The sequence below is a fragment of the Triticum urartu genome, chromosome 3A (assembly GCF_056163025.1).
Source record: "Triticum urartu cultivar PI428250 chromosome 3A, HENAU_Tu73, whole genome shotgun sequence".
Taxonomy (NCBI): domain Eukaryota; kingdom Viridiplantae; phylum Streptophyta; class Magnoliopsida; order Poales; family Poaceae; genus Triticum; species Triticum urartu.
Window position 1 is genome coordinate 594,140,388 of NC_141875.1, and position 17,265 is coordinate 594,157,652.

Consider the following 17,265-nt stretch of genomic DNA (forward strand, 5'->3'; position numbering starts at 1 on the left):
GGGGCTTCGCCGAAATTTAAAATTATAGAATTCTATGGCTAAGTGAGAGTGATAACGCATTATAGTTCGATTGCCTTGTTCGTTGTGTTGAGCACCTCCCTCGAAGGACCCAAACATGGGAACAAGAGTGCTCAGGTTTATCCCGAACGCCCCAGCACTTGTGGCGTGGGGGCAGAAGCCGACGACTAGCCATCTCTCAGATTTGATAAACAACCGAACAGAAGGTAATATTTTAAATTTAAACAAGCATTGCATAGCACATATGAACAAGTTTTCATAATATAGGATTACACGAGCAAGTTTACTCAAATATTACATCTTTCGTACACTCGTCCGCTATAAGATGGGCACCCTTCAGGACACCCTGATAGTACATCTCGGGGTGGCGATGCTCCTTGCCCTCCGGCGACCCTTCCTTAAGAAGCTTCACGGCGTCCAGCTTGGCCCATTGCACCGTCACACGGGCGAAAGCCCGGCGTGCACCTTCGATGCAGACGGACCGCTTGATGACTTCCAGCCATGGGCAAGCATCCACAATCCGCCTGACCAGGCCGAAATAGCTGTTGGGAAGGGCGTCACCAGGCCACATCCGGACTATAAAGCCCTTCATGGCCTGTTCGGCCGCCTTGTGTAGCTCGACCAGCTGCTTTAGCTGGTCGCTCATAGGCACCGGGTGTTCGGTCCAAGTATACTAAGACTAGAGCAGCTTCTCCGTTGAGCTTCCCTCCTCGGCCCAGTAAAATTTTGTGGCATCTGATACGCTGCGGGCAAATCTTCGAATGCTCCTGGAGAGCTCTAGATTCGGTTAAGTAACAAGTAATTTACTTTCACATGCTTGCTTTGCACATGCTTCAGTCAGTCCGCTCTTGGCGGACTGAACCTTCTGGACCACCGCACTCATAATAGTGCGGTGCTCTTCGTCGATGGAAGCACTGCGAAGCGCTCCCAAAAGATTGTCCGGTGCCTCTTGATGGACAGAGGTCACCGGCACAGGCGTCTTGCCCCTCTTGGAAGGAGGCCGCCTGCCCGAGTCCGAAACCACTGGAGGTTCCCGCGCGGTGTTCGGCTGAGGGCCAAACTCGGTGCCCTCGGGAGCCTTGCTCCCTCTGCTCCCGGTGTCCGGAAGGTCGCCTTGAGGTGCCTCCGAAATTGTCTCCGCTCGACCCGGTGCCTCTTGAGACAACACCTCGGCGTTGTCCGTGGGGCAAGGGGAGGTGGCGGTCGGAAGTGGATCACTATCCATAGCCGACGAGTCCAGGGAGCCGTCCGACGAGGATACGTTGACACGGGCTCGGGGCGGTCTGCATAATCATAATTCGGCGTTAGGAGAAGCAGTGAGACAAAGGTATGCTATGAGTTACTCTGGTATCCCAATACTTACGACTTCGCCAGGGGCTTGGCCCTGAGAAGCCACTCGTCCTCGCCTTCGGCGGCGGTGGTGGAGTAGTCCATAAGGAGAGTCCTTCCCTTCTTGGACCCTCCGGCCCCCAGTGGGGGCGGCCTTCCTTTTCTTGTCTCCCCCGACTGAAGGGGGGCATCTTTATCTTCCTCCTCGTCTTCGGGGGAGGAGTGCGTCACGGAGTTATCGGACGATGAGTCCGATAACACCTGGCGCCGGGAACTCTTTCGGGTTCCCTTGGCCTTCTTGGTCTTCTCCGGCACCTTGTAAGGAGCCGAAGTCAGCATCTCCGTCAGGAGAGCGTCCACAGTGTCTTCGGGCAGAGGGGCCGGATAGTTAATCTGCCCCGACATCTCCACCCAGTCCTGTCAAAGGCATGGAGCTCAGACCCCGCACATGGTTAAGCTAGGGGAGATAAATATCCTACCGGATGTATAAAACTCACCGAATGCGCTCGGCGCTTCGCGCTTAGCCCATGGTCCTCGGTGAGAGAGGGAGGGACCTCGGCGCCCTTGAGCAGCACCCTCTAGATGTCCTTGTGCATCGTGTTGAAGAGCTCGCTCAGAGTTTGGTGCTGGGCCAGGCCGAACTCCCACAAGTTGAAATCCCGTTGTTGACACGGGAGGATCCGACGGATGAGCATGACCTGGACTATGTTGACAAGGTTGAGTTTCTTGCTTGCCATGTTCCGGATGCATTTCTGGAGTCCGTCCAGCTCCACCGATGAGCCCCACGATAGGCCCTTCTCTTTCCAGGAAGTCAGCCGTGTAGGGAATCCGGATCGAAACTCGGGGGCCACCGCCCAGTTGGTGTCACGCGGCTCGGTGATGTAGAACCAAGCCGATTGCCACCCCTTTATGGTCCCCACGAAGGAGCCTTCAAGCCATATAACATTGGGCATCTTGCCCACCATGGCTCCGCCGCATTCTGCTTGTTGGCCGCCCACCACCTTCGGCTTGATATTGAAGGTCTTCAGCCACAGACTGAAGTGGGGACGGATGCAGAGGAAAGCCTCACAGACGACGACGAACGCCGAAATGTTGAGGATGAAGTTCGAGGCCAAATCATGAAAGTCCAGCCCGTAGTAGAACATGAGACCACGGACGAATGGATGAAGGTGAAACCCAAGTCCGCGGAGGAAGTGGTGGAGGAAAACTACCCTCTCGTAAGGTTCTGGGGTAGGGACGATCTGCCCCACAGCGGGCAGCCGATGCGCGATATTCGCGGCTAAGTATCCAGCTCCGCGCAGCTTTTTGATGTGTTCCACCGTAACGGAGGAAGCCATCCACTTGCCTCCCGCTCCGGACATGTTTGGAGAAGGTTGAGGAGAAAGATGTGGACTTGGGCGTTGGGGCTCGAGTGCGCGGGAATGGATGAGCAAGGAGGAAGAAGGCGTGGGTAGAAAAAGGTTAAACCTTATCCCTTTATAAGGGCGGCCGAAACTATGCGCCCCCACTAGCCTGGTAAAACTCGCTTATCCCCCAAGCGCTGTAATCGATGGCGCGGTTGGGTTACCCATGCCTGTATTGATGAGAATCCCGTAATAAGGGGAACACGATCTCTGCTTTGACAAGACGTGTCAAGAAACTGCCTCACGTTATGTGCGGAGCTAGTTAAAGAAAAACGGTTCGAATAATCGCCGAGCCATGGCATGATGTCATGTTGCCAAAACATGTCAGCAGATTAGATTTGTGGAAATATTATTCTCTCTATGGTGGTATGTGGAACTTATTTTGCAGCTTCGAACACTATCCTTTTATTTGAACTCTTCTATGGTATATCCAGAGGAGGAACCCGCCTTGCAATGCCGAAGACAACACTGCACGCTGGACTCATCGTCATTGAAGCCTGGTTCAGGCGCTACTGAGGGAGTCCGGGATTATGGGGGTCTCCGGACAGTCGGACTCTATCCTTTGGCCGGACTATTGGACTATGAAGATACAAGATTGAAGACTTTGTCTCGTGTCCGGATGGGACTCTACTTGGTGTGGAAGGCAAGCTAGGCAATACGGATATGTATATCTCCTCCTTTGTAACCGACCTTGTGTAACCCTAGCCCCCTTTGGTGTCTATATAAACCGGAGGGGTTTTAGTCCATAGGACAACATACAATCATACCATAGGCTAGCTTCTAGGGTTTAGCCTCTCCGATCTCAGGGTAGATCAACTCTTGTAATACTCATATCATTAAGAATAAATCTGTTGGGGAACGTTGCAGAAAACAAAAATTTCCTACGGTTTCACCAAGATCCATCTAGGAGTTCATCTAGCAACGAGTGATCGGATTGCATCTACATACCTTTGTAGATCACGCGCGGAAGCATTCAAAGAACGGGGATGAGGAAGTCGTACTCGATGTGATCCAAATCACCGGAGATCCTAGCGCCGAACGGACGGCACCTCCGCGTTCAACACACGTATGGTCAGCGTAATGTCTCCTCCTTCTTGATCCAGCAAGGGGGAAGGAGAGGTTGCGGGAGATGGCTCCAGCAGCAGCACGATGGCGTGGTGGTGGAGCTGCAGTACTCCGGCAGGGCTTCGCCAAGCACTATGGAGGAGGAGGATGTGTTGGAGAGGGAGAAGGAGGCACCAAAGGCATGGGTTGAGAGGCCCTCTTTCCCCCACTATATATAGGGAGCCCAGGGGGGGCTCCGGCCCTAGGAGATCCAATCTCCTAGGGGGCGGCGGCCAAGGGAGGAATCCCTCCTCCCCAAGGCACCTAGGGGGTGCCTTCCCCCTTTGGGACTCTTCCCTTCCTTAAACCCTAGGCGCATGGGCCTCTTGGGGCTGGTGCCCTTGGCACATATAGGCCAAGGCGCACCCCCTACAGCCCATGTGGCCCCCGGGGCAGGTGACCCCACCTGGTAGACCCCCCGGGACCCTTCCGGTGGTCCCGGTACAATACCGGTGACCCCGAAACTTGTCCCGATGGCTGAAATAGCACTTCCTATATATAATTCTTCACCTCCGGACCATTCTGGAACTCCTCGTGACATCCGGGATCTCATCCGGGACTCCGAACAACATTCGGGTTACTGCATATACATATCCCTGCAACCCTAGCGTCACCGAACCTTAAGTGTGTACACCCTACGGGTTCGGGAGACATGTAGACATGACCGAGATCGCTCTCCGGTCAATAACCAATAGCGGGATCTGGATACCCATGTTGGCTCCCACATGCTCCTCGATGATCTCATCGGATGAACCATGATGTCGAGGATTCAAGCAACCCCGTATACAATTCCCTTTGTCAATCGGTATGTTACTTGCCCGAGATCCGATCGTCGGTATCCCAATACCTCGTTCAATCTCGTTACCGGCAAGTCACTTTACTCGTACCGTAATGCATGATCCCGTGACCAGACACTTGGTCACTTTGAGCTCATTATGATGATGCATTACCGAGTGGGCCCAGTGATACCTCTCCATCATACGGAGTGACAAATCCCAGTCTTGATCCGTGTCAACCCAACAGACACTTTCGGAGATACCCATAGTATACCTTTATAGTCACCCAGTTACGTTGTGATGTTTGGTACACCCAAAGCACTCCTACGGTATCCGGGAGTTACACGATCTCATGGTCTAAGGAAAAGATACTTGACATTGGAAAACTCTAGCAAACGAACTATACGATCTTGTGCTATGTTTAGGATTGGGTCTTGTCCATCACATCATTCTCCTAACGATGTGATCTCGTTATCAATGACATCCAATGTCCATAGTCAGGAAACCATGACTATCTGTTGATCAACGAGCCAGTCAACTAGAGGCTTACTAGGGACATGTTGGTGTCTATTATTCACACATGTATTACGATTTCCAGATAACACAATTATAGCATGAATAAAGACAATTATCATGAACAAGGAAATATAATAATAATGCTTTTATTATTGCCTCTAGGGCATATTTCCAACAAAATCAAGCAGGACGTAGGGTTGTACCTCCATCAAGGGCCCGAACCTGGGTAAAACATCGTGTCCCCTGCCTCTTGTTACCATCAGCCTTAGACGCACAGTTCGGGACCCCCTACCCGAGATCCGCCGGTTTTGACACCGACAATCACCCTTTCCTCTTCAAGGGAAAACCAACGCAATGCTCAAGAGGTAGCACACCCCGTGCCATGTGCCCTCCTGGAAGAAGCGCACGCTGAAGCACACCTCCGCGTGGTGCCCGAGCACCTCCCTCGTGACGTTGGATAGGTTAAAGGCCCTCCAGAGGAGAGCTCCCAAGCCCAACCTGAGAAGGGCGTCGGGCACGCCTTCCTATGCGAGAGAGGGAGGCACCCCATCCATGGTCGCGGGTCCTGAGGGCTGGAGACACCGCTCTCCTTAGGCTCTTGGTGGAGCAGCTGCTTCTTCGTCTTGGGGACAGCCTCAGGAGGGTAGATGGTGCCTTCTTCATCGGGGTTCTCGACTGCCGCAGCCTGGTATAGGCGTGCTCGAGAGAGCACACTGTGTCCTCCTTGCAGGTGACGGTGATGATGTTGCGGTTCCCTGGCATCTTGAGGACATTGTAACCATGATGAGTCACCACCATGAACTTGGCCAGGGCTGTATACCCAAGGATGGCGTTTTATGGTAGGCGGATGTGGGCGACGTCGAAGTCGATGAACTCAGTGCGGTAGTTGTCGCGCTTCCGAAGGTGACAGGGAGGCGGATCTGCCTTATCGGGTTGGTGGAGCCATCGGTTACTCCTGAGAAAGGCTTGGTGGGCTACAGCTGGTCATAGGGCACTTGGAGGCGGTCGAACGTATCAATAGAAAGAACGTTGAGCTACGCACCGCCATCGATGAGAGTCTTGGTGACGAGGGCGTTGCTGATGACGGGCGAGCAGAGCATCGGGAGGGCACCAGTAGTTGTCGCGCACTTGAGCTGGTCGGTCGAGCTGAAGGTGATGGTGCACTTGGACCACCTGAGCGGTCGTGTGGCCTCAAGCCTGGGGAGGGACGTGTTCACTTCGTGGGCAAACTACTTGAAGATGCGATGAGAGGCTGGGGCCTAAGCACCGCCTAGGGTGCAGGCGATGGCGTGAAGCTCCTGGAAGCCCCCAGCCCCCTCGTCCTGGTGGTGGTCGTTGTTCCTTCTTGGTGGTGGTGGCAGCAGAGGGAGGCCGGCGTTGCCCTGAGGGCTATCCTCACGGTGATGATCTCTCTAGGCGCCCTCACGTGGCTGGGCTTGCCAGCGCTCCTCATGAGGTTGATCGTGCCACTCCTGGAGGGGGCTACAGTCGTCCCAGCGTCCTCCTCCTCGGCTTCCTCCATGGCCGTAACCTCGGTCATTGCGCTCGGGGCGACTACCGAGGCACCCGTCGTGGATGGCCCTGAGCTCCTGACAGTCGTTGGTGTTGTGGTTGTGCATGTTGTCGAAGACGCATAATGGGTAGCTGCCCTTGGATGACTCTGGGTGGTCGCAGCCGCGCTTCATCTCCGGCTCAGCCGCAAGCACGGCCGGCCCCTTGCGCTTCACATCCTTGGCCTTGGCCTTCTTGTCTTCTGGGTCTGTCCCTGGGAGCTCCAGGAGAGAGAGGTGACCCTCCTCAGCTCTTGCGCACCTGGTTGCCATGTTGAACATCTCCAGAGCTGTGCACGGGTCCTCGTGTATGGTGAGCTCTTCCTTCATCTTGACGTCACGGACGCCATTAGAAAACGCTGAGATAATTGCCTCGTCTAAAACCTTGGGGATCTTGAGGTGAACACTGCTGAAGCATTGGATGGACTTTTGCAGGGTATCCCCTAGTTGTTGCTTGATGCTTCGCAGGTCACCCATAGTCGGCGGGCGGTCGTGAGTGCCCTGGAAGTTCGCGACGAAACGCTCGCGCATCTCGCCCCAGGAGGAGATCGATCCCGCGGGAAAGTTCAGGAGCCACGAGCATGCGCCATCTTTGAGGGCCATGGGAAACCAGTTCGCCATGACCTTCTCGTCGTTGTTGGCCGCCTCAATGCTCAGCTCGTAGAGTTGCAGGAACTTAGCGGGGTCGGGGGTGTCGTTGTAGTGTGGAGGCAGGTCAGGCTTGAACTTCCCCAGCTAGACGACGCTGCGAAGCTCTGGAGTGTAGGCTCGGCAGCCGCGGTAGTCACGGGGGCCAGCCATGGAGGTGGAGCCTGATCTCGGTGCTCACGCGCCACCACCGCAGGCAGCGCGCGATCTTGACGTGGTGGTGCAGGGAGCGCAGGAGCATCTTCTTGCGGCCGCTAGACCTCTTGGCAGCTTTCTTCTTCACGTGCGGGCGCCCTGCGCGGCGGGTCGCACCGTGGGGCCGCGCACCTTGGTCCGAAGGCGAAGTCTTGACGGGGAGGTGGAGGAGGAGCTCCGTGGGCTAAGTCACCCGCGGCAGGTGGCGGGCGAGGCAGCGAGAGAGATGGTGCAGGAGAGCCCCCAGCGGCGCTGACAAGCTCGGCGATGCGGTCCAGCCAATCTTTGTAGAAGTCGTCGATGGGGCGGTAGCGCAAGAGCTCGCGTGCCATGAGCAGCATAGCCTGCGTGTCCATCGGCCCACGGTGAGCGTGAGATGGCGAACCAGCCTGGGTCAGCGATGGGGTGGCCGTGCGTCCATCACGCCGCACAGAGGGGTGCAGCAATGAAGGTTGCTGCTCGTGCCCCGCCGGGCTGGTGGCGGCGTTGGCAGCAGGCGATGGAGAATGATGGGGAGGCTTGCCGACAGGCGCCATCTAGGTGGCGCGAGCAGCGAGGGCTGCCCGACGGTCAGCACGGGCTCGACGGGCGTCAGCCATGGAAGCGGTGGAGCGGTGGTGGGTCGACCAGTGGAATAGAGGCTCCGACGCACCCTTACATGGCGCGCCGAATGTCAGATTCGGGGTTCCGTGGACCCTTGAGAGGTTCAAACTCTGGGGTGCGTGCGAAGAGCTCATCCTCCCCAGTCTGCCTACTCGCTAATCCCACGGCCTAGCTCGACGAACTGGCTGAACAAAAGACACAACAGTTTACCTAGGTTTGGGCCACCTTGCGGTGTAAAACCCTACTCCTGCTTTGTGGTGGATTGGCCTCGAGGGGCTGAGGACGAACTAGTACAATGGAGAACAGCCTCAGGAGGAGAGGTGTTCTTGTGCTCGATGAGTTGGTGGGTGAGAGGATGATATGAATGATCCGCCCCCCGCTATGGTGGTGGCTAAGTCCTGTTTATAGTGGCCTTGGTCCTCTTCCCAAATGTGAGGCGGGAAGGGATCGCACAATGGCCAAATTTGAAGGGGGACATATAGTACATGCTATCCTGACAAAAGTAATCTTCGCCTGCAAAAGCCTCTGTCATGACACCGTGGTGGGCTCGGCAATGACCTCCATCCTGCCATCCTGGCGGTCTTGATCTTGTTGCACCGAAATGGAAACCTTTGGTTGATTCCTCGGGACTCCGCGCTTGCGCTTGCCTTCTTAGCGCAAAAGAGGAAATGGGTACACTGCGCCCGCTGGCACCCACCTGGCCTTGATCGTCATGGCTCACGTCATCTGAACCTCGGGAGGTGCACCTTGCATATAAATCTCCGCTCCTCGGGAGCCAGCCTGGGGAGGCCGTCCCTCGAGGAGGTCTTGGTGTCGTCCGCCTCGCGAGGGTCTTGGGTTGTTGTTCCTGAAGATGGGCCATACCAGGCCGTTGATGGAGGCACGCCATGAGCCGCAGGCAGGCAAGTATGGGTACCCCCAGTCCCAGGATGCCGACAATCATGCTCTTTGTGATGTGCTTAAAAAGCAGATCCTCAACAGGAACCCTAGGAAAGAGGGTATTGCCTTTGAGAGGAAACTCAATGCTGATGGGACTTACTAGAAACATGATCAGTATCCCAAAACCTCATGGGTTGCAGCGAAAGGACCTCCCGTAGATCCATCCACTTTATCTGGCTTTACATGTGAATCTTCAAATTCTTCTGATGAGTCATTTGACTCCAACTATAAATTGTTCAAAAATCAGAATGGTAAAGTATTTGCTAGATATGTTGGAACTAACTGCAGGAACGGTCCTCCTATGAAGAAAATATGGGTTTCCAAAGGGTACCTTGAAAGTCTTCAGGTGAATGTCATCATGACACCACCTGTGAAGAATAGGAACCCCAGATCAAATTCTTCATATGGACCAAAGTCTTCATATGGATCCAAGTCCTCATATGGACCAAATTCCTCATATGGATCAAATTCCTCACATGGATCAAATTCCTCAAATGGATCAACATCCTCGTATGAATATTATCGTGTTAACACTTCTGTTTCGCAGGGAAAATCTAAGAGCTATGAAAATGTGTATTATTCTTCAAATCATTATGTTCATAAGTCCTCGAATAATTTCTCTGCTTATTCATATGCTTACTGTAATGCCTCTTCAGTGAAACGAAGTGGACTGGCTTCTATGCCACCTTTTCTTATGAAGCTCGCAGATTGATGAATTCTTTGCCACCCCTCTAGATGTCGGTGGTGAAGAAAAAGAACTAATCTCTTATGCAGGTTCAGGTCTCTAGACGAACTTGAACGTCTGAAGAATTTGCTGGAGACCTGAATATGCTTGAAAGGACGCAACCTAATCATGAAGAAATGATTACTCATTTCGCACATCCTTATTCTGCTTTATCTATTGTACTTCTTAATGAAATTCAATCTGATGAATTTCATGTCATATTCTTCACTAATGAAGTATATGAGTTCGTAAGATGCATTAATTCATCTGCAGGATGATCAACCCAAAGCTACTGAGTCGGTCCTCGACAGTGGATGTACAAATCACATGACCGGTGCTAAGAGCTTATTGATGGACACTGCTTTATCTTCATCACATCTGAAGCATATCACCTATGCCGAGAAAGGCAAAAGCAAGGTATTGGGTCTAGGTAGGGTTGCGATCTCAAATGATCGACACATGGACAAAGTCTTGCTTGTCGAGTCTTTAGGATTCAACCACATGCCTGTCTCAATGCTTTGTGATCTTGTTATCACTACAAAAAAATACACTTCCATGATGATACGTGTTTGTCACAGTAGGTCACGTTTTCTGTCATGCATGTACATCCATGACAAATTTATGACAGAATCAAGATAGTCATACCAGTGCTGTCGTAGAAGTGTTCCATGACATTACCAAAATTATCATCACGGAAGTGTCCACTTCCATGACGATAAATCGTGCTTCACAGAAGTGCTTTCATCAAGGGTGACCGACACGTGGCATCCACCGTAACAGAACGCCGTTAAGCTATCGGGTCCAGTTTTCGATCCGATAACCCATTAACAGCCCCGACCAATGGGGATTTTCCACGTTTAAAATCATCATACGCTGGAGGAAACACGTGTCGGCTCACCGTTAGCACACATGTCATCCACTCATTGGACCCAAAGCGCCTATGATACGTGGACACATGGCATGACCCAACAGAGGCCCATTCCTATGAAAAGGCCGGCCCGTTTGACTTGGTCAAAAGGTGGTGGGCCGGCCCACAACAAGCCTGTTAACGACTTGTTCGCATATAGCCCATTTACAGCCCGCTAGCCCAGGGCCAGCTTACGGCCTATCCGAATTAGGCCCAGTAGCATCATCTGGGCCATCCAATATAATTCCAGCCCATTTTAACTTCTGGCCCATGTATGGCCCATGACGTCTTTTGGCCCATATGAGGCCCTTAGTAACCCTCGGCCCATTAACGGTCCGTGGTAAAACTGGCCCGTAATGAACAGTGTATCACTTTATACCCATTAACGGCCCATTATTTCGTTGGGCCGTTTCCAGGCCATGTTATCTTTCGGCCTTCTCAGGGCCCATTTATTCTTGGGCTCATTTCCAGCATTCGTTTACTTTCGGCCCGTTACTGTCATTTTCTGCTTGTGGGCCAAATACATCCCGTGGATACAGTCGGCCCGTTTGTGGCCCGTTAATATGTTGGGCCGTTTTCATAGCATCATCAAATACGTCCTATTAACAACGGCCCGTTATGGTCGGCCCATGAACGGACGATTTCAACTCTAGCCCATTTACAGCCATAATGTGGTCTGTTATTTGCCCATGTTTGGCCAACCGATCATACGACCCGTAGAAGGCCCATTGATGATATGGCCCATAGAAGGCCCATTGTGTCTACGCCTCGTAGAAGGCCCATTGTTTCTACGGCCCTTAGAAGGCCCATTGTTTCTATGGCCCGTAGGAGGCCCATGTTAACTACAGTAAATATGTAGCCCATTGTTAATGTGGTCTAGTTTTAAAAAATAGGTTATTGCGGCCACTAGCAAACCGCGGAAAAAGAACTGCACTGACTACAAGAAAACAAATAAACAAGACAATGGAAATAAATAAGCAAGCAACTTATGCTATGCTATCATGGCTATTACACAAATTACATCCACTGGACATCAAAGTTCAGCACAAGTGCAAATATAGGGAACAAAGCAGCATATAAACGCCGCAGCAAAACAAGTCCAGAACTGAAACCACTTCAGAAGAGATCAAGAAACAATATCCTGGGTACCCATAATGCTGGCAAGATGCTTAGCAAGCTTATTAACTTTCTCTTGTTTGGCGCTTAAATCCTCCAGCACTTGCTGTTGCACCAGAAAGTATGCATCTGAATTCTGCAGGGACTTCCTCAGTCCTTCGACTTCCTGTCGCATAACATCTGATCGATGTCTTTCAACTCGAAGTTGAGACTCAAGAAGCCAAACTGATTCAGGCAGCGAGTTCGAAGAGCTGGTGCCAGCAGTAGTAGCCAGTAACTCGAACACTACATCAAGACAGGACTTTGGGGTTGTCTCAGTGTCTTCAATATAGTTTTTATCAGCTTTCTTGGAGAACAACAGGGATGTCTCACTATCTTGAACCTGATCTGCATTACTTCCTTTACCATTGCATAACGGGGTACTCTTCTCCAATATTTTATCCGCGTTCTAAAGGAGAAACAAACAAACACATCACAGGTTTACAATGCAGTATATGAAACTCATTTTGGTAAACCAGTTCAGTAAGGTGGACAGGATAACAGCATGAAACAAACATATATCTATGTAGTATGGTCACTGTATGGTCTATATCATTCTAGTTTATGTTGCCAAATCAAGATAGATACAGTTCGAATCATATCTATTTAAGACAAAGCAGCACAGACAGAATATAAGTGTGGGAAACTACACAGCAATAACAACACTTGTAATGTGCATGGCATGAGAACATAACTGTATATTCAATTGAAACTGAAATCAACATAGAGCAAGTTACAACAGCAAACACGTTAAAGAAACAGGTTTAAAACATACCTGTTGCGCCATTGGAGTTTCAATTGCATCCTTCAAATTTGAAATTAGTTGGTGTGAGTAAATACAGTGATGAAATAGCAAAGTAGTATGAACCATAGCTACGGAACCTGACCTGAGAACAATTCTTCTTCTTCTTTAAGCATTGACTTGGGGTTCGGAGTGGTGGTCCTCGTGCTTTTGGCACTGCAGTTGCCTTACTAACTGCTTGTGTTTGGGTGCTCTGTGGTGGAGACAGTGCTGTGTCAACGGGAACTGGGTTACTATCTGCTGGGGTTGGGGTTTGAAGGGGTGTAGCTGGTTCTCTGTCCAACTGGGTAGGGGTACAATCTGCGTGAGTCTGGCTTATGTGTGGTGGGGCTAGTTCTTGGGCAAGTACAACTGTGGTTCTTTCTCCATCGACAGGTAGCACGATCTTTTCTGAAGACCGTGTTTTTGCTCCCACAGATACTGCCATCACCCCTTCCAATTGAAATGGCTGATAAACAAGAAAAGTAATTGAATGTACACACATTGTAAGATAGACAGGTACAATGGATAGTAGGGAAGAAAACAGGGCATGAAATAATTCACATTTATGTTGTCTAACCAAACAAAATAGCAGGACATAATTTCAAATATATGATGGATAATTAAACAGGATAGCATGACACAATTTCGCATGTATGATGGCTAACTAAACAGGATAGAATGACATACTTCAAAATATGATGACTATGTAAATAGGATGACATGATATAACTATATGATGTGTCTATTAAAGTTGTAGGCATGCCATAAATCACAAACATGCCGTCGATGGAAACATGATGGCATGATATAATTCACGGATAGAATGACATAATTCAAAATATGATGACTATGTGAACAGGATGAGATGACATAACTATATTATGTCTTTAGAAAATGGGTTGGCATGCCATAATTCAGATACATGCTGTCTATGTAAACATCATGGCATGATATAATTCAAATATATGATTTATATACCAAGGAAGTGAGCAGAGGGTAGTCGCATATATGATGTGTCAACAAAGGAGATGGCATTCAATATCGTGTATATGATGTAAAAACTAGGCATTGCAATACAACATATGCATGATATGAGTAATATAACGCTGCCAAGTTTGAGCATACACCTTAGGGGGATAATAGGACTGGCCATCTGCCTCTGAATCCTCCTCTGAAGAGCTATCTGTAACCAGCAACATATCTGCTTCACCAGGTAGCATTGTCTGCTCCGAAGACCTTGTTTTCACTCCATATTTCTCCATCGCCAATTCAAATGGATGATGCACAGGAAGAGCAGTTGAATATACAAGCATTATCGACAAAAGCAATGAGAAATACAAAAAAAGGACGTCATGATATAATTCACTTATATGACGCTTGGCTAAACAACATGGCATTGCATAATTCACATATATAATGCCTTGCAACAAGATAGCATTGTATAATTCACATATATAATGTCTTGCAAAAATATGGCATTGCATAATTCACATATATGGTAATTAGACACTAAACATGTGGCATTCACACAAATCATGTCTAAACCAAGCAAATGACATAGCAATGCAAGATACCATACGCATGACATGAGCAACATAACCCTGCCAAGTTAGAGCATGCACCTCAGGAGGGGGGATATGACTGGTCATCTGTCTCTGAATCCTCCTCCGAGGAGCTATCTATAACCAGCAAGACTTGCACTTCATCAGATAGCATTGTCTGCTCTGAAGACCTTGTTTCCACTCTAGATTTTTCCATGACCGTGCCGAATGGCTGATGCACAGGAAGAGTAATTGAATGTACTAAAATTGCTGACACATTTTAACATGTAATAAAAAATGATGTCATGATATAATTTACATATAAGATGACTGGCTAACTAGGGTGGGATTGCAAAATTCACATATATGATGCCTGGCTAAACAAGATGGCATTGCATGATTCACATATACGATAAAGAAACTAAACAGATGGCATTGACACAAAGCATGTCTAAACTAAGCAAATAACATCTTTGATGTATACAGTAAGAAATGAAAGGCACCATATGCATGATATTACCAACATCAGCATGCCAAGTTAGAGCGAACACCTCATTGGGTAAATAGGAGTGGTCTTCTGCTTCTGAATCCCCCTCAGAACAGTTATCTTCCTCTTGATTACGATCCGAAATGGGTGGAGGGCGGTGCCTTAGCGCCCACCATGGAGCGACGTCTACATGAAATTTTATTGCCACGCAAGGCTCGTCTCTTTTGCTCTACATGTTCAGTTCCGTTGTGTACAACAACTGACATGCATAGGAATAAAACATAGTGAGATTATGTAAGAAGTGCATGCACAAATCCAGAGTGAAGGTAGCAAACTGTGGATAGACCCAAAACCAATGATAGCAGGCAGATAATAGCTTTAGTTAAAAAATACAGATAATGACTCCTTCAATGTTTGTTTGCACCGAACATGAAACTCATAGTAGACACCCGAGATTAACCAGATAGTAGACAGATAGTACTGATGGCTGCCCCAATATGTTCCCCACAACCATTTAAAAACTCAAGTTTCAGCATAAGTTTGGACCTGAGTCGGAGTCTAATAGGTGAACACGACGATAAAGTAGCATGTCATCATATTAAGCGATGCATAACGTAAGCAGACACGGAAGAGTGCGACCTCTCTTACGGACCCGTGTAGTCCTCAAGGTCATCTGCTCAGTTGATGATGGTAATGCAGTTGTCGTGGCTGCCGGCGGCGGGGAAGAAGATCTGAGGAGGCGAAAGACAGTCTGGAGAGCGGATCCCTGCAGTGGTGAACCCTTCCGTCGTTGGAGCAGCTGAGCTGGGGTGGAACACAACACCGCAGGAGCAGGACAAACCACGCAAGGTTTTCTTGGACACGTATCTGTAACAGAAGTAATTTTGTAAGGGCTTGTTTGAATTTGAGGATTCTAACAATGCAGGGATAGGAAATAGACATGAATAGGATAGGAATGCATGTGCAAAACAGAGAATTTAAAAACACATGATTTCTGCCAATCTGGGTGTTTGGTTCACAAGAATTGGAAGATCACAGGATGCAAAGAAGCATGGTGAGATTAAGTCAAACCACAAGAAGTGTACAACCTCTTTGGCGAAGCCATGTTGATCTCAGCATGATTGGGTTGGTCGGTGAGGATGCTCCGGTTGACTTGGCTGTTGGAGGAGGGGAAGAAGATCTTAGGCATCTGGAGATGGAGCCAGAGGTACTGCTCCGCTGTGATGGAGGGTTTCGTTGTTGGAGCAGCTCCGGTGAGTTGTACGACGCCGAGGCTGAAGCAGGACAAGAGAGACAACGTTAACCTGAGTGGAATTCTAATAGCATCTCCAATAGATGACGTAAAATACATAACCACAAACTGCTAGATGTATACATCAGCCGCTCATCTCTGAACTTAACTGTTGAAACTGAATTTGTTGAAACTGAACTTAACTGTCGAAACTGAATTTTGCTGTCGAAACTGAATTTTACTGTCGAAACTGAACGCACTAGAGGTGAGGCTACAAGTCAGTCGACTGACTTTTTCATCTCTGGTCAGTCGATTTTGCAGTCGTTGGATACGAAATCAAGGGCTTGTAGTTCATCTTCAAGCTCCACCCCCCCTGAGCCGCCAGCCACCACCGGCCAAACAGCCGCCCCCGGTGCCAGCGGCCGGCGGTGCGCCGCCCCGCCCGCCCCGAAAACACTCCCCACCGTCGATCCACCGCCACCCCGGCCATCCCTATAGCCCCCCCCCCCGTGCCGAGCCTTTTCTACGGCGATCCCCACGCCACCGCCCCACCACCGCCGGCAACCACCGCCCCACCCTGAACCCTAAGATAGATAGTGGGGTACCTCTTCGGTGAGCCCCCATCCCCGCTGCGGCTGGTTCTTCCTTAACTCCGACGAGCCCCCACCCCCTGAAAATCGACTGACCCAAAATTCGATTCAGTCGACTGAAGTGTGGCTAAATTGGAGCAGCATCGCAAGCAAGAGCAAGATCAAGAGCAGCAGCACGAGAAAGAGCAAGAGCAAGAGCAAGAGTAGACCAGGCAGGGGACCAAGAGCAAGAGCAGAGCAACAACGAGAGCTAAAGTAGCTGCAGCATCGTGGATGGAGCCGCGCCGTGTCGGCTCGGGACTGAGCGCCGGCAGCATCGTGAGATCGAATCAAGAAGAAAATGCGGCGATTAGTGTACAACCTCGTTGGTGGCCCCGATTAGGCCGCAGCTTCATCCGCGGAAACGGTGATGATGATGCTCTTTCGATGGTGCAGGTGAAGACGGCGGTGTGGGAATGGAGGTGGCGCGAAAGACGAGGGCAACGTCGGGGCAGCTCCTTGGAGGTGGAGGACGGGGTGGCTGAACCGGCGGGACGACCAGATCGACGATGGTTCCTCATCCGGTACGGTGGATGAGGGACGTCGAGGTGTTGCTGTGGACGACGTCGTCGGGGAAGAGGCTCCGGCTGGGTGGCGGACGGAGGAGGGTGTGGGGCTTCACGGGTTTTGCCGGCCTTGGTGTACGAATGGGTGGGCAGATGGGATGGGAGTGGGGAAACCATGGCTTAGGGATGCGCTTGTCTGAAATGTGGGGTAAGTTACGAA